Source organism: Danio rerio, chromosome 20 (genome assembly GCF_049306965.1).
Source record: "Danio rerio strain Tuebingen ecotype United States chromosome 20, GRCz12tu, whole genome shotgun sequence".
NCBI lineage: Eukaryota > Metazoa > Chordata > Actinopteri > Cypriniformes > Danionidae > Danio > Danio rerio.
In genome coordinates this window covers 10201350-10224158 of record NC_133195.1, presented here as the reverse complement: position 1 = coordinate 10224158, position 22809 = coordinate 10201350, and the positions used below count along the sequence as shown (strand labels likewise).

The following is a 22809-nucleotide window of genomic DNA, read 5'->3' as shown; positions in this document are numbered from 1 at the left end:
TAATATAATTAAATCGCCACCACTTTGTACATCAAAGATTTTCTACACCAGTGGTTCACTAACACAGCACTTGTTTTTGCTTTTCGGAGAAGCCAAGAACCATCTTTCCACAAAGTGATCATTTCATCATTGCAGTAGTTCCATCTACATCCACTGGATGGTGCAATGTGCTTGCATTTCTCTCTATTGCCTATCATAATTTTCTAGGGCATTAAAATAACAGATTTTTATGGCCTTTAAAATTCTACCAACCAGATTCACACAATATATTTATGTCTTGCACAATTGACATATGCCTTTAATTACATATTCAATGGTTTAAAATTTCACACACACACAGATATATAAACACTTTAAGGTATTCAATTTTGCACTTTAACATGAACAAATAATAAACAATCTAGTTATAACAGTATTTATTCATCTTGGGTAATAGTCAAAGTTGTTGACTGTTCATGTTAACTCAGACTCGCAGTGCATTAGCTAATGTTTACAAGCAAGAATTAGGATTTTAATAATGCATTAGTAAATGTGAACCTTTAAATAATGCTGTAAGTTCATTATTAAGCTGGGGTTATACTAGAGTTTGAGCTTGCGAAATTCTGTCATATGGCTCTGCGAAAAGGGGCAGGATTTAACAAGATGATCAGACATTTAAAAAAAAACGAGCGATTGCTCCATATTTTAAATTTCTGATGTCATGATTTGATCCTCGGTTGGTCTAAAGCAGTCAAGTGATGCGATTTCGCAGGTCAGAGTTCACCAAGCTTGAACTTTGCACCGCAGCAACCTGCAAAACTTGACGCATGACCCTGCGTTTCCGGTCTGACGCATTTGCTTATGAATGGAAGTCTATGGGAGGAAAAGGCCAGTGTGACCGCAGCTTTAGTTCATTTTATCAAATGCATTAACTAATGAAATCTTTTTGTAAATGGTGACCAATAAAATATCTATTTGCCAATCTAAGCAAATGTTTATTGCAATGTTTATTTTTAACTTAGCAACCCAAAGTCCAATCAAAATAACGATTCATAACTAACAGGAAATCAATCTGTGAACCTTGGCTTCATTCAAGTCTGACTTGAAGGTCAGTTTAACTCACACTGACCTCCCTGTTATGTCATGGTTGATAATGTTATATTGAACTCTGATTGACATTACTATGCTTTTAATTAAATGAAAATAATTAACAAACATGAACTTAAAAAATGGTTATCTGTTAGCCTAAGATGAGGGTCTTTTGCCTTGAGGGAAAATTAGAGTGGACTTTTTTTATTACTATTCTTATTGTTATAGCACAGAATGACTAGCTATGTTAGTTTTGTCCGGAATTCCAGGTTTAGTTGTTTATCTTGACATCCATTTTTTTGTTGTTGTTTTTTATTTAGGGTCAGGCAGTGGTGCAGTTGGTAGTGCTCTTGCCTCACAGCAAGAAGGTCACTGGGTCGCTGGTTCAAACCTCGGCTCAGTTGGTGTTTCTGTTTGGAGTTTGCATGTTCTCCCTACCTTCGTGTGGGTTTCCTCCGGGTGCTCCGGTTTCCCCCTCAGTCCAAAGACATGCAGTACTGGTGATTTGGGCTAAATTGTCCGTAGTGTATGAGTGTGTGTGTGGATGTTTCCCAGAGTTGGGTTGTGGCTGGAAGGGCATCCGCTGCGTAAAAACTTGCTGGATAAGTTGGCGGTTCATTCCACGATGGCGACCCTGGATTAATAAAGGGACTAAGTCGAAAAGAGAATAAATGAATGTTTTTTATTTATTTATTTTACCTCACATTACATTTTAGTTCACACTCTGTCAGTGTTAAAGTTAGATTCTAGGTCACCCTCAGATTAAGCTTTGTTCTGATCGTTTATATTTCTATTGAGGAGGTTAACACAAAGTCTAATCCAGGGAAAAGTGTCTATCTGCCTGAGCTACTCTGATGGGATCATTTAGGTCAAATACATTGTTAAATTTTGGCTAATGATGTTTTGTGGTGAGACAAAGAGATTTTGTTCATCCCAGCAGATATATCCCCTAGTGGTTTTTCAAATGCTGTAATGTCACAGTTACATATTACTTCCGTGCTCTTTAATGCGTGACCTAGACTAAAGTGGATATTGCTTTGCAGAGAGTTTAACTCACAACTGGCAGGTCATAAGTGAGAAATCCAATTGCTTCAGTAAAATACACTGTCCTAAGACAGTGAAAAAAATTACCTCATTCTATCTGATAGAAGTCAGAAAGGCTGAGTGATCAAAGGCACCAAACCCAAGATTTTTCAGGCCATTTTATTAGGTGCACCTAATAAACCGGGTTGGACCCCCTTTTGCCTTCAGAACTGCCTTTGTCTTTCATGGCATAGATTCAACAAGGTACCGGAAATATTCCTCAGAGATTTTGGTCCATACTGACATGATAACATTACACAGTTGCTGCAGATTTGTCAGCTGTGCATTCATGATGTGAATCTCCCATACCACCACATACCAAAGGTGCTCTATTGGATTGAGATCTGACTGTAGAGGCCATTTGAGTACAGTGAATCCATTGTCATGTTCAAGAAACCAGTGTGAGATTATTCATGGTTTATGACATGGCGCATTATCCTGCTGACTGTAGCCATCAGAAGATGGGTACACTGTGGTCATAAAGGAATGGACATGGTCAGCAACAATACCGAGGTAGGCTGTGGTTGATTGATACTCCAGCTGATCCTTTTGACACGACATTGAATATCGTTGATGAAAAGTAAATTACAATTATTTTTTTAGATGAATTTTGGTTATATTCTATTCTGCTACATAAATATTAAAGTCAATAATGTAATTGGTAAAAATAATAAGAGTCGCCTGTTTTCCCAATGTAATCTGAGCTATCTACTGCAAGCACGTTGGTATAAAGACACTATCTGGAGATGAATTTGCATACGTGAATCAGAAACATTTCCATTCAATAAATGTGCATATAAAATATGATGCACAAACTTATTAATGATTCCTACTTGTCTTTCTCGTGATAAAAATTTGATGTAGCAGGGAAAAAAGAAGAAAGAGTTCATCAGATGCTGGATTCGATCGAGTTCATGCTCGAACATGTCAAAAGATGTTGACATGCATTTTACAAGCTGAGCCACTGATACTGGTTAAGGTGCTGCAACATTTTACAACTATAAATCACACTATTTCTTTTTTAATTCACTCAGTGTGATGTTCTGACCCAACTGTGTTAACCGCATCAGCTAAACTCTCCCACTCTATTTTTTTCTTTTATTGTTAATTCCGGAGAACAAACTTGCAAATAACACTGCTTTTCTCCGGTCTACCTCCAAAAGCAGCACCTCCAATTCACATTCTGTTCAAAGTTTCTCTTTTTGCTTGCTTTTGCCATTGCTTTTTCTTTGGGTTTTGCCAAAGTAGAGTCATTAGCATATTCATACGGGGGAGGCAGGGAGGGGTTTTGTGCTTGTGCATGTTGCGCTCAGTATCACGTTCATTCGGATGTACAAAATAATATGCGTGGGATAGGGCGTACGTAGTGTTTCATACATCTGAATTATTTTCTGCGTACGTACATTTACAGCTTTGTGTGTCCGCAATGTTTTAGTATGATTTCCACGCAAGTCTTCGTACATGAGGCCCCATTTAGAGGTGTGGGTTCAGATCCCACTTCTGACAGTAGAGTTTTCACATAGATTACATTCAAAAAAGAAATCTAGATATTTCACAAGTTTTTATCGCTGCTGTTGCGCTCTGACATTTGCCTTAATGGCGTGCACTAAACCATAAATGAAGCATGTGTCAGAACGGCCGAGTGGTTTAAGGTTCCAGACTCAAAGTGATTCAAACTTCTCAGGTAATGAGAACTTTGGTCTCCACATGGTGGCGTGGGTTCAATTCACACTTATGACAAAAGATTTTTCCCATTGATTACATTAGAAAAAGAAATGTCGATAATTAACAGGTTTTTAATGCTGCTGTTGCGCTATGGCATTTGCCTCAATGGATAGTCATGAATGACAGAGTGGTCTAAGGTCGCAGAATTGCCGGGTGCAGTGGCGCGCGCCTGTAATCCAAGCTATTGGGAGGCTGAGGCTGCGGATCGCTTGAGCTCAGGGCTTCTGGGCTGCAGTGGGCTATGTCGATCGGGTGTCCGCACTAAGTTCGGTATCGATATGGTGCTCCTTGGGGAGCTTGGGACCACCAGGTCGTCTAAAGAGGGGTGAACCGGCCCAGGTCGGAGACGAAGCAGGTCAAAGCCCCCGTGCCAATCAGTAGTGGAATCGCTCCTGTGAATAGACACTGCAGTGCAGCCTGAGCGAAATAGTGAGACGCAGACTTTAAAAAAAAAAAAAAAAAAAAAAAAAAGGTCGTAGAATTAAGATGATTGATTGTTCTCAGGCAATGAGAATTCTGGTCTCTAAATGGAGGTGTGGGTTCAAATCCCACTTCTGACAAAGGAACTTTCCCATTAGAAAAAGAGATGTAGATGACTTTCAGGTTTTTAATGCTGCTGTTGCGCTCTTAAATTTGCCTTAATGGAGTGCACTAAACCGATAGATGACATGTGTGTCAGAATGGCCGAGTGGTCTAGGGCACCAGTCTCAAAGAGATTTGACTTTCTAAGCTAGTGAGAATTCTGGTCATCAACTGGAGTTGTGGGTTCAAATCTCACTATTGACAATAGAGTTTTCACATTGATTACATAAGGCAATCTAGATATTTTACAAGTTTTAAATGCTGCTCTTGAGCTATGGCATTTGCCTTAATAGAGGCAATAGTTATGGAGTATCAGTGTCATGTTTGACAGAATGGCCGAGTGGTCTAGGACTTGAGTTGATTGATCACTCTTAGCCAATGAAAATTCTGGTCTTGCCATGGAGGTGTGGGTTCAAATCCCAATTCTGACAAAATAGATATTAGATTGATTCGATGAGAAAAAGCAATGTAGAGGATTTCCAGGTTTTCATTGCTGCTGCTGCGCTCTTAAATTTGCCTCAATGTAGTGCACTACATCATAAATGAAGCGTGTGTCAGAATCGCTGAGTGGTCTAAAGCGCTAGACTCAAGGTGAATCAACCTTCTCAGGTAATGAGAATTCTGGTCTTCAGCTGTAGGCGTGGGTTCAAATCCCACTTCTGACAATAGATTTTATACATTGATTACTTAAGGAAATTTAGATAATTTGCAAGATTTTAATGCTGCTGCTGCGCTCTTGAATTTGCCTCAATGTAGTGCACTACATCATAAAAGAGGTGTGTGTCAGGATTGCCGAGTGGTCTAAGGCGCCAGACTCAGGGTAATTCAACCTTTTCAGATAATGAGAATTCTTGTATACAGATGGAGGCGTGGGTTCAAATCACACTTCAGACAATAGTGTTTTCACATTGATTACATAAGGAAATTTAGATGATTTACAAGATATTAATGCTGCTGCTGCGCTTTGAAATTTGCCTCAATAGAGTGCACTACATTTTAAAGAAAACGTGTGTCAGAATGGCCGAGTGGTCTTAGGCGCCAGACTCAAGGTGGTTCAATCTTCTCTGGAAATGAGATTTCTGGTCTCCAGGTGGAGGCGTGGGTCCAAATCCCACTTCTGAAAATAGATTTTTCGTGTTGATTACAAAAGGAATTTTGAAAAATTTACAAGCTGTTAATGCTGCTGCTGCGCTTTGAAATTTGTCTCAATGGAGTACACTACATCATAGAAGAGGCGTGTTGTTGTGTTCAGCATTTTATAAGATTTATTGAAGTGCGTGCGCGTGCATGTGGTGCGTGCGCATGGAAAATAAAGCGGAAGTTTTAGTGTGTTCATCTGGACTGATGTGTAGACTGAGTTATTGAGTGTCCATAAAGTTCATACACAATATTGGCGACGAAGATGGCTGAATTTAGCTTACCTGCACCACCACCTTTCCTCCCAGTGCCTGGCGACCCGCCTATTCCATCGGCGAACTGGTTAGATGATTTCACAGTGTACCTTGAGGCAATAGATTTCACGGACATCTCCGATCGGAGAAAAATCTCTCTGCTTCGCCACTGTCTCGAGGCGGAGGAACAGAGAATATATCGTGCTCTGGGACATGCAGAAACATATGATCTCCTCGCGAATCACTTCACCGGGCAACAGCGCGTGCTGCTGCGCCAATACAAGCTGTGCAAACGGCTTCAGCACTCGGGTTAGTCCGTGCAGAATTAGGTAACTAATCTGCGAGATATGGCACGCTCATGCAATTATGGAACTCTTCAAAATCACATTGTTCGGGATCAGTTTATCGAAAGGGTATTGTTTGACAAGACCCGGGAGAAACTGCTGCTGGAACCTGATGAATTAACTTTAGATCATGCTGTTGCTATAGCTGTGCAGGTGGAGGCGGCCACTGAATGCTCTACGTTGCTGGCAGATGCGCGCCCCCTGGCGGACGCACCGTTACAGCAGATGGGATCTGTCTGTCTCACAAACCACGGCTCATTATCCCCACATAATACAGAAACTGAAGAAACATGTTTTCCAGTGCAGCTTACACAGCATTAAGGAAATCATAGAAGTTTAGTTTTCTGCAGCAATTGTGGATCTAATTCACACAACTCTATTCAAAATTGTCCAGCACGAGGACAGATCTGCAGGAATTGGCAAAAAAAAAATCACTTTGCAAAAGTATGCCGTTCTGCACCAGCTGCTCAAGTGTGGAAATATAAATTTATATCATCTAATTTCAACTTAACAATAATCTACGTATAACTAAAAAGTTGTATTCTCTGGTTTTTAATGATATTATTTCATTGACATGCCAGCTAGGAGGGTCATTTAACCTTTGCCTTGCTGACTACAGGCTAAGCCAAAGTGATGCAATTATCAGTTTCACAGCATGGGGTGTCTATTGTTTTCTCTTTTCGATCAAATGGTCAGGCGGTTTCTGTCTCCAGAACATGATGAGATCAAAGCCTGAAAGAGCAGTTTACCCTGCCGACCACAACTCTTAATTTGCATGCTTTGTTTAGCCATATCCCCTCCTCCTAAGAACACAATATAGCCATGAAATCTTTGTCTTAAATCAGACTTGTGTGAGACTTATGAGAGACTTGTGAAAGAACTTGCAGACTGCGGACCTCTAGTAGGCTCTTGCAGACACATGGACATCTTAAAGACGCTGTATGACTGCAGATTAACCAACACGTCTCAATAAAGGAATTCTGCTTGTTTCGAGTCTCCTGGACTGGGTTCTTCTCTTTTTTCACTCATTTATTTTTTTACAACAACTTGGTGCCGTGACCCGGATAGAGACTGAAATCATCAAATTCTCAACAATTTGCCACAAAAGACTGAAATCCACCTGGAATTCAACTTGAACCTTCAAGATCAAGGAAACTTCTTCAGACGGAATTTTCAGCTCAACGGCAATTTGAAGTCACTCAGCGTACGTCACAAATTCTCAACTATTTGCTGACTGCAACCCTGATGAACATTAAAGACCTGAATACAAAGATCAGATCACTCCAGACTGAGTCTTTTCAGCTTAACCTCGATTTGGTGAGTTTCACTCTATCAAAAGAACCATACAGACCAGTCTATACACATGGTTATACTCTGCTCCATCAGAGAAAAGTTAACAAACAGCTGCAGGGTTTGTTTAACAAAAAGTTATTCTCTATTTCAATAGAGAAGTAACAGTTTTATCCTCTGTTCAGACAGAGAAGTAAAGCCTTACGTGCTATTTTCTTTTAAAAAGTTATCCTCTCTTCAGAGAAGTTAAGCCTTATGCGCTACTTTCTTTTCTTTTATTTTGTTTTCCCTCTGTTCAACCAGAGAAGTTTTAGCTATACAAGCTAATTTATGTTATCTCTTGTTCAGGCAGGAAGTTTTAGCCACATGTGCTAATATTGTTACCCTCTGTTTCGCCAGAGAAGAAATTACTACACTTTCATCTGAAAAGTTTTAGTATTTTTACTTTGTGATAATAAGCTCACAAAATGTTCAGACAGAATACAAGACTGATCACTACAACTGAAAAAGGTAGTTTAACAACTCCTTTATTGTCAGATCAGGATTTCAAATCGCTGCTAAGACAGCACATGGACTCAATAACAGAGTCAGTCAGGCTAAATTTGACAAAGAAATTTAGCATTGACCCAGATAATGTTTGGACATTAGATGAATGCAAGAAAGTGCTTGATGCATGCATTCGCAAAAACAATGTAAAAGGCATTATCTGCTGCTACAGAGAATTCAGTTTATCTCGAGCTAAACAACAAGCTCAAGCTAAATCAGAATTAGAGAAACAGATCCAAGAGCTTCATGCTAAGATAACCTCATTAACAAAACAACTGAACCTAAAGAAATCAAAAACTGACATTGAGAAGGTTAGTCAGCCTGATAATAAACATCCAGACTTACAAATTGTCTCTGAAACAGACATTTCCATCCAATCAGATAGTGATTTGCTCATAGGTTCAGTGGAGGTTTGTGGTGCCAGAAGATCTAAGAGAACTGAGAGTTCACACAACAACACTTCTGTTGTTCAAATTCAAACAGTTTCCAGAACACTAGGACCTAGAGAAATAGACAGATTGTCTCAAAGCTTACCATCAGCACGCACAAATTTTTCAGAGTTTAGCAGAGCACTAATCAGCAAAATGCGTCTTTATGACATGTCCTTAACAGAAGTCACCCAGCTAATGTCTCAAATTCTCATTGAATCTGAATTCAACAGTTTTGAGCATACTGTGACCTCTAAATTACAACATACCAGTAAGGATGATTTCAGAGAGGGTGTTTTGAAAGCTCTAAAGAACATTGTTGGCCCAAAGATCGACTGGTCAAAAGTGTCTTGTTGTGTGCAAAGGAAAGATGAATCTGTGAGTGAATTCACTGAGAGATTTTGTCAGTCCGCCATAACTTACAGTGGATTAGCTGATAATTCGGATAGTGTGCTAGATGATAAGGGACCCCTAGTCCGCATCTGGTCAGATGGCCTTGCAACCGAATACAGACAAGCTTTGCCATTTCTTAACATCACCTGGTCTTCCACCACTCTCAGAAATAATCTGAACAGTTTAGCTTTGTGGGAAAGAGACTCTCATATCAAAGACAGAGTCAGATTTGAAGCAGCCGCCACTAAGGTAAACACAGAAAAGACATCAAATCACAAATGTCTTAGGAACAATATCTGTTGTCATTACTGTGGTAAAAAAGTACATTGGATGAGAGAGTGTAGAAAGAATAAAAAGAATTTTAAAGAGATGAACAGGGTAAATCAACTTCTGAACAGTTTGCTAAATGCCCTCAACATACCTCTCCCCTCATCACTAAATCCATTGAGCTGTCCACAAAGATGCTAACCATTTTTTGGCTGTAAGTGCTTATTGTCCCCATTCATTTACAATTAAGATGAAAGACTCTTTGTAAAAAGACACAAAGGAAACTTCTTCCTTTTTATTGGGGAAATCTGCATAAGTCCACTCACAGCCTTGAATGTGTTTAACACATTTTCCAATCACTACCCATTCAATGTTATGATGTCTGATAGGACTGATATTTGTTGAATGATAGTTTGTGTCTCACATTTTAAAGTTTGCCCACCACACTCAGGGACAGAACAGGACACACAAACCAGTGAGGAGCCCAGGGCAGAACTGAAAGCAACAGGCTTCAGGGGCCGCACCCTGTGGTGAAGACTCCCTTTTCCCCATTTATCCTCACCTCACTGTTTTATAGGTGTCATAACTTTAAGATTAGGAGACAGAAAATACACAACACTACACGATCATCAACTTAACACAACCACTATACGATCACCTGAATAACTAGACACATGAACTGTATGATCATACAAGTCTATGCATGAATACTGCTGGTCTGTTGTTTCCGTGTTTTCTTGTGTGCAGGTAAACACATAAACACTGCATCTTCTGAAGAAACACTCTAAACCAGAGCATCACTACGAAGATCCATGAATGACAGGAAGTCATCAGATCAACTCTGTGCTGGAGAAGAACCACAAGAAACACACCTTACAAAAGACTGAACACTATTCACAAACCATCGACTTTCAGAAGATCTGCAGTTTAACTACATGATTTTTTTGTGTCATCATGTAGGATTTATGACATTACAACTGATTGTCATAAACGTGTGAACAGTTTAGAAATCTACACTTACATCTACGTAGATATTGAAATGACACAGAATAAGTTAAATGTGCCTGTAACTTTTCAAGTTACATGACTAGAAGATGGTGCTTCTGTTATCAAACAGAAGCCATTGAATGGTTTTAGGAAAGCTTACAAATTTATATTTTTTTGTGAGAGTTTTTAAATAACTCTCAAAGGGGGAACTGTGGAAATATAAATTTATATCATCTAATTTCAACTTAACAATAATCTACGTATAACTAAAAAGTTATATTCTCTGGTTTTTAATTATATTATTTCATTGACATGCCAGCTAGGAGGGTCATTTAACCTTTGCCTTGCTGACTACAGGCTAAGCCAAAGTGATGCAATTATCAGTTTCACAGCATGGGGTGTCTATTGTTTTCTCTTTTCGATCAAATGGTCAGGCGGTTTCTGTCTCCAGAACATGATGAGATCAAAGCCTGAAAGAGCAGTTTACCCTGCCGATCACAACTCTTAATTTGCATGCTTTGTTTAGCCATATCCCCTCCTCCTAAGAACACAATATAGCCATGAAATCTTTGTCTTAAATCAGACTTGTGTGAGACTTGTGAGAGACTTGTGAAAGAACTTGCAGACTGCGGACCTCTAGTAGGCTCTTGCAGACACATGGACATCTTAAAGACGCTGTATGACTGCAGATTAACCAACACGTCTCAATAAAGGAATCCTGCTTGTTTCGAGTCTCCTGGACTGGGTTCTTCTCTTTTTTCACTCATTTATTTTTTTACAACACCTAAGCATCACAGAAGCGACACCCACATGCTCCGTATAACTGCACTGAAATCAGACATGTTTCAGGAGGGCAAGCAGCTTTTAGGACATGTACTGTACTCCTTGGTGAGGTGAGCCTTCCACTGTTGCTGGATACGGGTGTGGCAGCTTCTCTGCTCAATGCCAACACATACCACAAGTTCTTCTCCCATCTGCCACTGCAACAGCCCCCTACATCTCTTTGTGGTTACGACAGCTTTAAGATCACTATGTTGGGTGTTCTTCATGTTCCTGTCCGCTATGGCTCTAAACACATACCATCATTTCCCTTCTATATTACTCAGCGCGGTGCCAACCTTCTGGGATTGGACCTTTTCACATGTTTAGGATTCACACTGCGAGACAACAAGGGGTCGGATATCCACCACATCACCACTACATGGCAGCAGAGATGGCCGGCGCTGTTTAATGGACTGGGGTGCTTCACAGTTTTCACCCACAGGCCTCTGGTGGATCCGGAGGTGTCGCCAGTCATTCAACCCCTGCGCAGAATCCCTCTCGCACTGCGGGATGAAGTGACTGCAGAGCTTCAAACAATGCTGGCGATAAGAGTGATTGAACCAGTCAATGCTGCCCCCTGGATCTCTAACCTGGTCATTGCTAGGAAAAAGTCTGGTGGAATTCGGTTATGTGTGGATTTGCGATCTGTCAATAAGGCTGTTATACCAGACAAATACCCTTTACCCACAGCGGAGGAGCTGACCACTCATTTTTTATGGGTCAAAAGTGTTCACAAAACTGGATCTGCGACAAGGCTATTTGCAAGTGCCACTGCATCCTTCTAGCATAAACCTCACAGCGTTTGTCACACACACAGGGGTATATCGCTACACATGCATGCCATTTGGCTTAAGCTCCGCCCCCAGCTGTTTTCAAAAGGTGATGACAACTGTCTTGGCTGGTATCCCCGGGGTTGCTGTTTTCTTGGATGACATTGTAGTGCATGCAGCAGATATCCAAACACATAATGATCGTCTCTACAGGGTGGCTACCGCGCTCATGGAGCATAATCTCACACTGAATGAGGAGAAATGCACATTTGCTACGTCAGCCATTGATTTTGTTAGGTTTCGTCTCACATCCCAAGGCATTGCCCCGCTTCAGTCAAATATCGAGGCCATTCACAGAATCCCAGAACCCTCCTCCACTTCCCAGGTAGCTTCATTTTTGGGCATGACAGCCTACTACCTGCATTTTCTACCTCAGTACTCCCGAACCACAGCATCCCTCCGCCAATTACTAAAGAAAGATGAACCGTGGAATTGGACTGCAGAATGCACTGAGGCTGTCAAAATTCTAAAATCTCAGCTAACCACATCTCCCATTCTAGCTCACTTTGACCCAAACAGTCTGACTATTGTCACTTGTGATGCCTCCACACAGGCACTGGGAGCTGTTCTTTCACAAGAACAGGATGGTGTTGAAAGGCCGGTAGCATTTGCGTCCAGGGCCCTGACGCCCACTGAACAGCGATACTCTGTGGGTGAACGGTAAGCCCTTGCCTGTGTCTGGGCCTCAGAGAGGTGGCATCTCTATCTTTATGGCAGACGTTTCACACTCTGCACAGATCATCAGGTGCTTACCACACTCTTATCAGCTTCCAGCTCAGGTCATAAACCTGTGCGCCTACACAGATGGGGTGAGCGCATGAGACAGTATGATTATCAACTCAAATTCAGACCTGGGAGAGACAATGTGGTAGCAGATCTCTTATCCAGATCTATTACTGCACCCACACCAGCAGTCCCACCAAGCAGTAACGATGCGGAGCCAGAATTCATTCAGATGCTCCATGCACCTTTGCAATCGGCTGTTTCCTTGGAGGAGTTGCAGAAAGAGTCTGAGCAGGAAACTATACTATCAACTATCCGCACATATATACGCTCAGGGTGGCCTGCACGAGTACCTGAGGAATTGGTGCCATTTGCCAGGGTGGGGAATGAACTGTCATGCTGGGGTGATGTGTGTGTTTCCAGGGGTCTCTGTACAGTAGTGCCAAGTAGCTTGCGTGCCTGTGTCCTATCAATGGCGCATGAGGGCCATTTAGGCATTGTGAAATTTAAGCAGAGATGCCGGGATCTGGTCTGGTGGCCAGGCATTGACCGGGATATTGAAGGACTAGTCAGAGACTGTGAACCATGCCTTCTCAGTGGAAAGACTGGGCAACCAGCTCCAACCCCTTTGCAGCCAGTTGCATGGCCATCACGTCCATGGGAGCACCTTCAGGTAGATATCTGTGGTGAAATTCATGGTCATGGAGTTCCCCCTCATCAACGCTTTCTGGTTGTCATCTATGATCTCCATTCCAAATGGCCAGAGGTAGTGCCAATGGGAACAGTTACTTCCCAAACTATCACACAGATACTGGATAGCCTGTTTGCTCGTTGGGGCATGCCCCGTGCTATAACTACTGACAACGGTCCCCAATTTATGTCTGCAGAATTCTCTACTTTCCTAAGCAGTAAGGGGATCAAACACATTCGTGCCGCGCTCTATCACCCGCAAGCAAATGGCGGAGTGGAAAGGTTTAACCAGAGTCTTAAGAATGGGGTTCGGGCACATCTGGTACAGGGATACTCATTCCAAATGGCACTTAACCTAACCTTACTGCACTACAGGGCTAGTCAGCACAGTACCACTCACGTTTCACCTGCTCTGCTCATGCTTGGCTGGGAGATAGAACTGTCCCTAGACCAGCTCAGAGCACGTGGTTTGCCAGCAACGACAGTAAAGGAGCCCCAAGCAAAAGCCAAAGTGGCTGTCACTACAAACCAGGATCGTATGAAAAATAACTTTGACAAACGACACAGGGTTAGACATGCTAACATCGAGGTACTGGACTGGGTGCAGGCCCGCAGACCCCACCGTAGCAGTAAAATGGCATCTTTCTGGTCTGAACCTCACCAAGTAGTCCGTCGGTTAGGCTCAACCCCATATATGTTGAGTGATGGTTCTCGCTGGCATGCAAGTAGATTGCAGAGAGTGCCTATTCCCCTTACTACAACAAGAGGCCCAAGGGCAACAGAACCAATGGGGGCAGCAACACGAGGAATAAACTTTCAGCAGCAGCTATACCAGGCACCTCAGGGTCGTCAGCTCAGGGAGCCCCCACAACAGGCGGAGCCTGATCCGCCACCACTCTTGGCAGACACTGACCCCTGTCCTTCCCAAACATTGCACGATCCTATCCAGGATGTTCCAGAAATGCAACAGCAGGATGGTTAGGGAGGTAGACCAGTTCGGGCGAAGACTCGTCCAGCCTATCTTAAGGATTATATCATAGACTTTCATGCATAAATGTTAAGATGTGTCTGCTGTTTTGGCTGCCACATTAAAACTTGTTTTACTAAGTCATCAATTGTTGTGTGGGGGATTGTTGTGTTCAGCATGTTATAAGATTTATTGAAGTGTGTGTGCGCGTGCATGTGGTGCGTGCGCGTGGAAAATAAAGCGGAAGTTTTAGTGTGTTCATCTGGACTAATGTGTAGACTGAGTTACTGAGTGTCCATAAAATTCATACACAATATGTGTGTCAGAATGGCTGAGGTTCTCTCAGGTATTGAGAATTCTGGTCTCCAGTTGGAGGCGTGGGTTCAAATCCCACTTCTGACAATTGATTTTTCACATTGATTGCATAAGGAAATCTAGATAATTTAAAAGGCGCCAGAATTTTGCCTCAATGGAATGCACTACACCATAAATGAAGCATGTGTCAGAATGGCAGAGTGGTCTAAGGCGCCAGACTTAAGGTGATTTAACCTTCTTAGGTAGTGAGAATTCTGGTCTCCAGCTGGAAGCGTGGGTTCAAATCCCACTTTTGACATTTGATTTTTCACATTGATTACATTAGGAAATCTACATGATGTACAAGATTTTAATGCTGTGGTTAATCAATGGCCGAGTGGTCTAAGGTACCAGACTCAACGTGATTCAATTTTCTCTAGAAATTAGACTTCTGGTCTCCAGCTGGAGGTGTGGGTTCAAATCCCACTTCTGACAATTAATTTTTCACATTGATTACATAAGGAAATCTAGATAATTTACAACATTCTAATGCTGCTGCTGTCGTGCTTTGAAATTTGCCTCAATGGAGTGTACTACACCATAAATGAAGTGTGTCTCAGAATGGCCGAGTGGTCTAAGGCGCCAGACGCAAGATTCTTCAACCTTCTCAGGTAATGACAATTCTGGTCTCCAGGTGGAGGAGTGGGTTTAAATCCCACTTCTGACAATTGATTTTCCACTTTGTTTACTTAAGAAAATCTAAATAATTTACAACATTCTAATGCTGCTCCTGCTGTGCTAATCTAGATAATTTAAAACATGCTGATGCAGCTGCTGCCGTGCTTTGAAATTTGCTTCAATGGAGTGCACTACACCATGAATAAGGCGTCTGTCAGAATGGCTGAGTGGTCTAAGGCGCCAGACTCAAGGTGATTCAACCTTCTTAGGTAGTGAGATTTCTGGTCAACAGCTGGAGGCGTGGGTTCAAATCCCACTTCTGACAATTGATTTTTCACATTGATTGCATAAGGAAGTCTAGATAATTTACAAGATTTTAATGCTGTGGCTGTGCTCGGAAATTTGCCTCAAGCGTGTGTCAGAATGGCCGAGTGGTCTAAGGCGCCAGACTCAAGATGATTCAATCTTCTCTGGAAATGAGATTTCTGGTCTCCAGTTGGAGGCGTGGGTTCAAATCCCACTTCTGACAATTGATTTTTCACATTGATTACTTTGGGAAATCTAGATAATTTACAACGTTCCAATCCTGCTGCTGCCGTGCTTTGAAATTTGCATCAATGGAGTGCACTACACTATAAATGAAGTGTGTGTCAGAATGGTCGAGTGGTCTAAGACGCCAGACTTAAGGTGATATAACCTTCTTAAGTAGTGAGAATTGTGGTCTTCAGCTGGAGTTTGGGTTCAAATCCAACTTTTTACAGTTGATTTTTCACATTGATTACTTATGGAAATCTGGATAATTTAAAACATTCTAATGCTGCTGCTGCCGTGTTTTGAAATTTGCCTCAATGGAGTGCACTACACCATGAATAAAGCGTGTGTCAGAATGGCCGAGTGGTCTAAGGTACCAGACTCAAGGTGATTAAATTTTCTCTAGAAATGAGATTTCTGGTCTCCAGCTGGAGGCGTGGGTTTAAATCCCACTTCTGACAATTGATTTTTCACATTGAATACTTAAGGAAATATAGATAATTTTCAAAATTCTAATGCTACTGCTGCCGTGCTTTGAAATTTGCCTTAATGGAGTGCACTACACCATGATAAGGCGTGTGTCAGAATGGCCGAGTGGTCTAAGGCGCCAGACTCAAGGTGATTTAATCTTCTCAGGTAGTGAGATTTCTGGTCTCCAGCTGGAGGTGTGGGGTCAAATCCCACTTCTGACAATGGAATTTTCACATTGATTGCATATGGAAATCTATATAATTTATAAGATTTTATGCTGTGGCTGCGCTCTGAAATTTGCTTCAAGCGTGTGTCAGAATGGCTGAGTGGTCTAAGGCGCCAGACTCAAGATGATTTAATCTTCTCTGGAAATGAGATTTGTGGTCTCCAGCTGGAGGCGTGGGTTCAAATCTCTCTTCTGACAAAAAAAATTCCACATTGATTACATAAGGAAATCTTCATGTGGTACAACGTTTTAATACTGTGGCTAATGGATGGCCGAGTTTTCTAAGGTACATGACTCAAGGTCATTTAATTTTCTTTAGAAATGAGATTTCTGGTCTCCAGCTGGAGGCGTGGGTTCAAATCCCACTTCTGACAATTGATTTTTCACATTAATTACATAAGGAAATCTACATGAGGTACAACGTTTTAATACTGTGGCTAATGAATGGCCGAGTTTTCTAAGGTACCAGACTCAAGGTCATTCAATTTTCTCTAGAAATGAGATTTCTGGTCTCCAGCTGGAGGCGTGGGTTCAAATCCCACTTCTGACAATTGATTTTTCACATTGATTACATAAGGAAATCTACATGAGGTACAACGTTTTAATACTGTGGCTAATGAATGGCCGAGTTTTCTAAGGTACCAGACTCAAGGTCATTCAATTTTCTCTAGAAATGAGATTTCTGGTCTCCAGCTGGAGGCGTGGGTTCAAATCCCACTTCTGACAATTGATTTTTCACATTGATTACATAAGGAAATCTAGTTAATTTACAAGATTTTAATGCTGTGGCTGTGCTCTGAAATTTGCCCCAAGCGTGTGTCAGAATGGCCGAGTGGTCTAAGGCGCCAGACTCAAGATGATTCAATCTTCTCTGGAAATGAGATTTCTGGTCTCCAGTTGGAGGCGTGCTTTCAAATCCCACTTCTGACAATTGATTTTTCACATTGATTACTTTAGGAAATCTACATGAGGTACAACGTTTTAATACTGTGGCTAATGAATGGCCGAGTTTTCTAATGTACCAGACTCAAGGTCATTCAATTTTCTCTAGAAATGAGATTTCTGGTCTCCAGCTGGAGGCGTGGGTTCAAATCCCACTTCTGACAATTGATTTTTCACATTGATTACATAAGGAAATCTAGTTAATTTACAAGATTTTAATGCTGTGGCTGTGCTCTGAAATTTGCCTCAAGGGTGTGTCAGAATGGCCGAGTGGTCTAAGGCGCCAGACTCAAGATGATTCAATCTTCTCTGGAAATGAGATTTCTGGTCTCCAGTTGGAGGCATGGGTTCAAATCCCACTTCTGACAATTGATTTTTCACATTGATTACATAAGGAAATCTACATGAGGTACAACGTTTTAATACTGTGGCTAATGAATGGCCGAGTTTTCTAAGGTACCAGACTCAAGGTCATTCAATTTTCTCTAGAAATGAGATTTCTGGTCTCCAGCTGGAGGCGTGGGTTCAAATCCCACTTCTGACAATTGATTTTTCACATTGATTACATAAGGAAATCTAGTTAATTTACAAGATTTTAATGCTGTGGCTGTGCTCTGAAATTTGCCCCAAGCGTGTGTCAGAATGGCCGAGTGGTCTAAGGCGCCAGACTCAAGATGATTCAATCTTCTCTGGAAATGAGATTTCTGGTCTCCAGTTGGAGGCGTGCTTTCAAATCCCACTTCTGACAATTGATTTTTCACATTGATTACTTTAGGAAATCTACATGAGGTACAACGTTTTAATACTGTGGCTAATGAATGGCCGAGTTTTCTAATGTACCAGACTCAAGGTCATTCAATTTTCTCTAGAAATGAGATTTCTGGTCTCCAGCTGGAGGCGTGGGTTCAAATCCCACTTCTGACAATTGATTTTTCACATTGATTACATAAGGAAATCTAGTTAATTTACAAGATTTTAATGCTGTGGCTGTGCTCTGAAATTTGCCTCAAGGGTGTGTCAGAATGGCCGAGTGGTCTAAGGCGCCAGACTCAAGATGATTCAATCTTCTCTGGAAATGAGATTTCTGGTCTCCAGTTGGAGGCGTGGGTTCAAATCCCACTTCTGACAATTGATTTTTCACATTGATTACTTTAGGAAATCTAGATAATTTACAACGTTCCAATCCTGCTGCTGCCGTGCTTTGAAATTTGCATCAATGGAGTGCACTACACTGTAAATGAAGTGTGTGTCAGAATGGTCGAGTGGTCTAAGACGCCAGACTCAAGGTGATATAACCTTCTTAGGTAGTGAGAATTGTGGTCTCCAGCTGGAGGCGTGGGTTCAAATCTAACTTTTGACAGTAGATTTTTCACATTGATTGCATAAGGAAGTCTAGCTAATTTACAAGATTTTAATGCTGTGGCTGCGCTCTGAAATTTGCCTCAAGCATGTGTCAGAATGGCCGAGTGGTCTAAGGCGCCAGACTCAAGATGATTCAATCTTCTCTGGAAATGAGATTTCTGGTCTCCAGTTGGAGGCGTGGGTTCAAATCCCACTTCTGACAATTGATATTTCACATTTATTACTTTAGGAAATCTAGATAATTTACAACGTTCCAATCCTTCTACTGCCGTGCTTTGAAATTTGCATCAATGGAGTGCACTACACTATAAACGAATTGTGTGTCAGAATGGTCGAGTGGTCTAAGACACCAGACTCAAGGTGATATAACCTTCTTAGGTAGTGAGAATTGTGGTCTCCAGCTGGAGGCGTGGGTTCAAATCCAACTTTTGACAGTTGATTTTTTACATTGATTACTTATGGAAATCTGGATAATTTAAAACATTCTAATGCTGCTGCTGCCGTGTTTTGAAATTTGCCTCAATGGAGTGCACTACACCATAACTGAAGCGTGTGTCAGAATGGCCGAGTGGTCTAAGGTACCAGACTCAAGGTGATTAAATTTTCTCTAGAAATGAGATTTCTGTTCTCCAGCTGGAGGCGTGGGTTTAAATCCCACTTCTGACAATTGATTTTTCACATTGATTACTTAAGGAAATATAGATAATTTTCAAAATTCTAATGCTACTGCTGCCGTGCTTTGAAATTTGCCTCAATGGAGTGCACTACACCATGATAAAGTGTGTGTCAGAATGGCCGAGTGGTCTAAGGCGTCAGACTCAAGGTGATTCAACCTTCTCAGGTATTGAGATTTCTGGTCTCCAGCTGGAGGCGTGGGTTCAAATCCCACTTCTGACAATGGAATTTTCACATTGATTGCATATGGAAATCTATATAATTTATAAGATTTTATGCTGTGGCTGCGCTCTGAAATTTGCTTCAAGCGTGTGTCAGAATGGCCGAGTGGTCTAAGGTGCCAGACTCAAGATGATTCAATCTTCCCTGGAAATGAGATTTCTGGTCTCCAGCTGGAGGCGTGGGTTCAAATCTCTCTTCTGACAAAAAAAACAAAAATTCCACATTGATTACATAAGGAAATCTACATGAGGTACAATGTTTTAATACTGTGGCTAATGAATGGCCGAGTTTTCTAAGGTACCAGACTCAAGGTCATTTAATTTTCTCTAGAAATGAGATTTCTGGTCTCCAGCTGGAGGCGTGGGTTCAAATCCCACTTCTGACAATTGATTTTTCACATTGATTACATAAGGAAATCTAGTTAATTTACAAGATTTTAATGCTGTGGCTGTGCTCTGAAATTTGCCACAAGCGTGTGTCAGAATGGCCGAGTGGTCTAAGGCGCCAGACTCAAGATGATTCAATCTTATCTGGAAATGAGATTTCTGGTCTCCAGTTGGAGGCGTGGGTTCAAATCCCACTTCTGACAATTGATTTTTCACATTGATTACTTTAGGAAATCTAGATAATTTACAACGTTCCAGTCCTGCTGCTGCCGTGCTTTGAAATTTGCATCAATGGAGTGCACTACACTATAAATGAAGTGTGTGTCAGAATGGTCGAGTGGTCTAAGACGCCAGACTCAAGGTTATATAACCTTCTTAGGTAGTGAGAATTGTGGTCTCCAGCTGGAGGCGTGGGTTCAAATCCAACTTTTGACAGTAGATTTTTCACATTGATTGCATAAGGAAGTCTAGATAATTTACAAGATTTTAATGCTGTGGCTGCGCTCTGAAATTTGCCTCAAGCATGTGTCAGAATGGCCGAGTGGTCTAAGGTGCAAGACTCAAGATGATTCAATCTTCTCTAGAAATGAGATTTCTGGTCTCCAGCTGGAGGCGTGTGTTTAAATCCCACTTCTGACAATTGATTTTTCACATTGATTACTTAAGGAAATATAGATAATTTTCAAAATTCTAATGCTACTGCTGCCGTGCTTTGAAATTTGCCTCAATGGAGTGCACTACACCATGATAAAGTGTGTGTCAGAATGGCCGAGTGGTCTAAGGCGCTAGACTCAAGGTGATTCAACCTTCTCAGGTAGTGAGATTTCTGGTCTCCAGCTGGAGGCGTGGGTTCAAATCCCACTTCTGACAATTGATTTTTCACATTGATTGCATAAGGAAATCTAGATAATTTATAAGATTTTAATGCTGTGGCTGTGCTCTGAAATTTGCTTCAAGCGTGTGTCAGAATGGCCGAGTGGTCTAAGGCGCCAGACTCAAGATGATTCAATCTTCTCTGGAAATGAGATTTCTGGTCTCCAGCTGGAGGCGTGGGTTCAAATCCCACTTCTGACAATTGATTTTTCACATTGATTACATAAGGAAATCTACATGAGGTACAACATTTTAATACTGTGGCTAATGAATGGCCGAGTTTTCTAAGGTACCAGACTCAAGGTCATTCAATTTTCTCTAGAAATGAGATTTCTGGTCTCCAGCTGGAGGCGTGGGTTCAAATCCCACTTCTGACAATTGATTTTTCACATTGATTACATAAGGAAATCTAGTTAATTTACAAGATTTTAATGCTGTGGCTGTGCTCGGAAATTTGCCTCAAGCGTGTGTCAGAATGGCCGAGTGGTCTAAGGCGCCAGACTCAAGATGATTCAATCTTCTCTGGAAATGAGATCCCACTTCTGACAATTGATTTTTCACATTGATTACTTTAGGAAATCTAGATAATTTACAACGTTCCAATCCTGCAGCTGCCGTGCTTTGAAATTTGCATCAATGGAGTGCACTACACTATAAATTAAGTGTGTGTCAGAATGGTCGAGTGGTCTAAGACGACAGACTTAAGGTGATATAACCTTCTTAGGTAGTGAGAATTGTGGTCTCCAGCTGGAGGCGTGGGTTCAAATCCAACTTTTGACAGTTGATTTTTCACATTGATTACTTATGGAAATCTGGATAATTTAAAACATTCTAATGCTGCTGCTGCCGTGTTTTGAAATTTGCCTCAATGGAGTGCACTACACCATGAATAAAGCGTGTGTCAGAATGGCCGAGTGGTCTAAGGTACCAGACTCAAGGTGATTAAATTTTCTCTAGAAATTAGATTTCTGGTCTCCAGCTGGAGGCGTGGGTTTAAATCCCACTTCTGACAATTGATTTTTCACATTGAATACTTAAGGAAATATAGATAATTTTCAAAATTCTAATGCTACTGCTGCCGTGCTTTGAAATTTGCCTTAATGGAGTGCACTACACCATGATAAAGTGTGTGTCAGAATGGCCGAGTGGTCTAAGGCGCCAGACTCAAGGTGATTCAATCTTCTCAGGTAGTGAGATTTCTGGTCTCCAGCTGGAGGTGTGAGGTCAAATCCCACTTCTGACAATGGAATTTTCACATTAATTGCATATGGAAATCTATATAATTTATAAGATTTTATGCTGTGGCTGCGCTCTGAAATTTGCTTCAAGCGTGTGTCAGAATGGCTGAGTGGTCTAAGGCGCCAGACTCAAGATGATTCAATCTTCTCTGGAAATGAGATTTGTGGTCTCCAGCTGGAGGCGTGGGTTCAAATCTCTCTTCTGACAAAAAAAATTCCACATTGATTACATAAGGAAATCTTCATGTGGTACAACGTTTTAATACTGTGGCTAATGAATGGCCGAGTTTTCTAAGGTACCAGACTCAAGGTCATTTAATTTTCTTTAGAAATTAGATTTCTGGTCTCCAGCTGGAGGCGTGGGTTCAAATCCCACTTCTGACAATTGATTTTTCACATTAATTACATAAGGAAATCTACATGAGGTACAACGTTTTAATACTGTGGCTAATGAATGGCCGAGTTTTCTAAGGTACCAGACTCAAGGTCATTCAATTTTCTCTAGAAATGAGATTTCTGGTCTCCAGCTGGAGGCGTGGGTTCAAATCCCACTTCTGACAAGTGATATTTCACATTGATTACATAAGGAAATCTAGTTAATTTACAAGATTTTAATGCTGTGGCTGTGCTCTGAAATTTGCCCCAAGCGTGTGTCAGAATGGCCGAGTGGTCTAAGGCGCCAGACTCAAGATGATTCAATCTTCTCTGGAAATGAGATTTCTGGTCTCCAGTTGGAGGCGTGGGTTCAAATCCCACTTCTGACAATTGATTTTTC

At 41.4% G+C, this 22809-nt stretch overlaps 18 non-coding genes across 18 annotated transcripts; all 18 read left to right on the top strand.

Annotated features, from left to right (window-relative positions):
• The first annotated feature begins 5011 nt into the window (after positions 1-5011).
• trnal-caa (transfer RNA leucine (anticodon CAA)) lies at positions 5012-5123 on the top strand. The gene is made up of 2 exons: positions 5012-5049; positions 5078-5123. It is a non-coding gene; the product is annotated as a tRNA-Leu (tRNA).
• A 9514-nt stretch (positions 5124-14637) lies between these two features.
• On the top strand, positions 14638-14749 carry trnal-uaa (transfer RNA leucine (anticodon UAA)). The gene is made up of 2 exons: positions 14638-14675; positions 14715-14749. It is a non-coding gene; the product is annotated as a tRNA-Leu (tRNA).
• Positions 14750-15321: 572 nt separating this feature from the next.
• Positions 15322-15433, top strand: trnal-caa (transfer RNA leucine (anticodon CAA)). Its single transcript has 2 exons — positions 15322-15359; positions 15399-15433. It is a non-coding gene; the product is annotated as a tRNA-Leu (tRNA).
• A 92-nt stretch (positions 15434-15525) lies between these two features.
• Positions 15526-15637, top strand: trnal-caa (transfer RNA leucine (anticodon CAA)). The gene is made up of 2 exons: positions 15526-15563; positions 15592-15637. It is a non-coding gene; the product is annotated as a tRNA-Leu (tRNA).
• Positions 15638-15988: 351 nt separating this feature from the next.
• trnal-caa (transfer RNA leucine (anticodon CAA)) lies at positions 15989-16100 on the top strand. Its single transcript has 2 exons — positions 15989-16026; positions 16055-16100. It is a non-coding gene; the product is annotated as a tRNA-Leu (tRNA).
• A 119-nt stretch (positions 16101-16219) lies between these two features.
• Positions 16220-16331, top strand: trnal-caa (transfer RNA leucine (anticodon CAA)). Its single transcript has 2 exons — positions 16220-16257; positions 16286-16331. It is a non-coding gene; the product is annotated as a tRNA-Leu (tRNA).
• Positions 16332-17534: 1203 nt separating this feature from the next.
• Positions 17535-17646, top strand: trnal-caa (transfer RNA leucine (anticodon CAA)). Its single transcript has 2 exons — positions 17535-17572; positions 17601-17646. It is a non-coding gene; the product is annotated as a tRNA-Leu (tRNA).
• Positions 17647-18294: 648 nt separating this feature from the next.
• trnal-caa (transfer RNA leucine (anticodon CAA)) lies at positions 18295-18406 on the top strand. The gene is made up of 2 exons: positions 18295-18332; positions 18361-18406. It is a non-coding gene; the product is annotated as a tRNA-Leu (tRNA).
• Positions 18407-18730: 324 nt separating this feature from the next.
• On the top strand, positions 18731-18842 carry trnal-caa (transfer RNA leucine (anticodon CAA)). The gene is made up of 2 exons: positions 18731-18768; positions 18797-18842. It is a non-coding gene; the product is annotated as a tRNA-Leu (tRNA).
• Positions 18843-19194: 352 nt separating this feature from the next.
• On the top strand, positions 19195-19306 carry trnal-caa (transfer RNA leucine (anticodon CAA)). The gene is made up of 2 exons: positions 19195-19232; positions 19272-19306. It is a non-coding gene; the product is annotated as a tRNA-Leu (tRNA).
• Positions 19307-19425: 119 nt separating this feature from the next.
• trnal-caa (transfer RNA leucine (anticodon CAA)) lies at positions 19426-19537 on the top strand. Its single transcript has 2 exons — positions 19426-19463; positions 19492-19537. It is a non-coding gene; the product is annotated as a tRNA-Leu (tRNA).
• A 91-nt stretch (positions 19538-19628) lies between these two features.
• On the top strand, positions 19629-19740 carry trnal-caa (transfer RNA leucine (anticodon CAA)). The gene is made up of 2 exons: positions 19629-19666; positions 19695-19740. It is a non-coding gene; the product is annotated as a tRNA-Leu (tRNA).
• A 274-nt stretch (positions 19741-20014) lies between these two features.
• On the top strand, positions 20015-20126 carry trnal-caa (transfer RNA leucine (anticodon CAA)). Its single transcript has 2 exons — positions 20015-20052; positions 20081-20126. It is a non-coding gene; the product is annotated as a tRNA-Leu (tRNA).
• A 120-nt stretch (positions 20127-20246) lies between these two features.
• On the top strand, positions 20247-20358 carry trnal-caa (transfer RNA leucine (anticodon CAA)). The gene is made up of 2 exons: positions 20247-20284; positions 20324-20358. It is a non-coding gene; the product is annotated as a tRNA-Leu (tRNA).
• Positions 20359-20681: 323 nt separating this feature from the next.
• Positions 20682-20793, top strand: trnal-caa (transfer RNA leucine (anticodon CAA)). The gene is made up of 2 exons: positions 20682-20719; positions 20748-20793. It is a non-coding gene; the product is annotated as a tRNA-Leu (tRNA).
• Positions 20794-20885: 92 nt separating this feature from the next.
• Positions 20886-20997, top strand: trnal-caa (transfer RNA leucine (anticodon CAA)). The gene is made up of 2 exons: positions 20886-20923; positions 20952-20997. It is a non-coding gene; the product is annotated as a tRNA-Leu (tRNA).
• Positions 20998-21696: 699 nt separating this feature from the next.
• trnal-caa (transfer RNA leucine (anticodon CAA)) lies at positions 21697-21808 on the top strand. The gene is made up of 2 exons: positions 21697-21734; positions 21763-21808. It is a non-coding gene; the product is annotated as a tRNA-Leu (tRNA).
• An 878-nt stretch (positions 21809-22686) lies between these two features.
• On the top strand, positions 22687-22798 carry trnal-caa (transfer RNA leucine (anticodon CAA)). The gene is made up of 2 exons: positions 22687-22724; positions 22753-22798. It is a non-coding gene; the product is annotated as a tRNA-Leu (tRNA).
• The last annotated feature ends 11 nt before the right edge of the window (positions 22799-22809 follow it).